The sequence below is a fragment of the Mandrillus leucophaeus genome, unplaced genomic scaffold (genome assembly GCF_000951045.1).
Source record: "Mandrillus leucophaeus isolate KB7577 unplaced genomic scaffold, Mleu.le_1.0 Scaffold708, whole genome shotgun sequence".
Taxonomy (NCBI): domain Eukaryota; kingdom Metazoa; phylum Chordata; class Mammalia; order Primates; family Cercopithecidae; genus Mandrillus; species Mandrillus leucophaeus.
In genome coordinates this window covers 205,735-207,559 of record NW_012107675.1, presented here as the reverse complement: position 1 = coordinate 207,559, position 1,825 = coordinate 205,735, and positions in this window count along the sequence as shown.

Here is a 1,825-nt window from a genome sequence, read left to right as displayed (position 1 = left end):
CAAATGAAAAATCTTACAACTACAGTAGTAATATTCTGTCTGTCTGTGTAGTTATATATGTGTTGTGTATATAAATGTTTATATAAAAGAGCTCTAATTGCCTTAAACAAAAATAAATACTGAAATATTTTGAAAGAAAAATAAAAACTGTAATGCCTTTCAGTTCATGTAACTTTAGTAATTTTTGGCAAAGAAAAAGAGCTTCAAAGATTATTGGCAAAATAAAAACACTTGGTCTAAATTATGCAGGTCAGATATTAGGTTTGCTAAATGCTCTAAGGTCATAAACTGCTTTGACTTTGGAAAATTTTCAATTTACTTTGGAGATATTAAATTCTGAATAAGGCCTGGGAATATGCAGAATTAGCCATGCCCCTGAACTGTGCAAAGAAGATTATAAAGAAAGGAGATTTTATGTAAGAAAGGATCTTGTATGATAAGTTCTTGTCCTAAAGTAAAATGATTGGTTGTTTAAAAGAGGGGATATTTAGGACAAGTTAGAAAGTCCAAGCATGTCATGGATTGTCTGTGTAAGTCATAAAAGGATTCATAAAATAAAATTTGTGCACCAAAAGTGAAAGTTGAGACTACTGAAAAAATAGGTTTACATACAAGATGTGTAAGGAGAATGAAATGTGTTTTTGGTAAGAGATTATAAGAAGGTATGGAAATGTAAATTTTTGCCTAGCTTAGAGAGTTAAAGGATTGTTTTAAATTAAATAAAACTAAAGGTTTAAATACATTGTGGAAGGTGTATAAAAATTAACTGCATAAAAAATTCTATGTGTGAAAATATTGACTAAATTTAAAAGGGTATTATTTGGTTTTTCCATAAATTGAACATTGAAATGAAAGCACAACAGGTTTTTCTTAGAGCACTAATATGCTCTTTAAAAAAGTCATAAAAGGTTACAAAAGGTTTGTAATATTCTACCTTATGGTCAAACTGATTAAGATTGAATACATTTGTCCATAAGGTATTATTAAGAATTGGGTTTGACATCAACAATGCACTGATGCAACAGTGACATTTGGCTTATTTGGTATAAAAATCACAGGAAGCATTGTAAAATAAAAAATAATGTTTACTCTCCAAGTTATATTTTAGTGAATGAGATTCACATATGTTCCAAAATTGTGTGGGAATTCTAATATTTCTGAGTATATACTATCAATCATAATTAAGGTTTTTATGTTGTTATTGCAGACCACAGAGATAACCAAATTTCTTTGTCAATTGGGTCTTTAACTATCACTATTTAAAGTCATTTCCACAGTTGATTGCTTAATACTGATGCAGTTTCTGAAAACTTCACAAGCATCCAAAATCCTATAATATGGTGTCTTTTAAGAGGTTCATGAAAGAATGGAAAGGACCCTGAAAAGCACTCTTGAAAACAGGTTTCTAATAAATTTAAAATCATATCAAGGGTAAGAATTCCCCATAAATTCCTCAATTCCCCAAGAATTGGACTGGGTAAGAATTCCTGAAACTTTAATAAAAAGACTGGTTTATAAAACTACTAACCCAAGTAGAACAAATTAATTAAATACCAAGAAAACACTTTGCCGGATTATCATGTCAAATCAGCCAATACTAAAATTGTTTTGATATATAATTTGAATGAACTCCATGGTGTAAGTCACATTACCTATGATAACTCATTAGTTATCAGCGCTATGCACCTAAATTGGAGAAATAACTGGTATTCAAGAGGACATAAATCTAATGTTAAGCATAGACTCATGGAGAACCATGATGGCCAGCCACCTTGTTCTTCCTGAGTCCTTAAAGCTTTTGTTATTAAAGGTTCTGCAGGCTGGA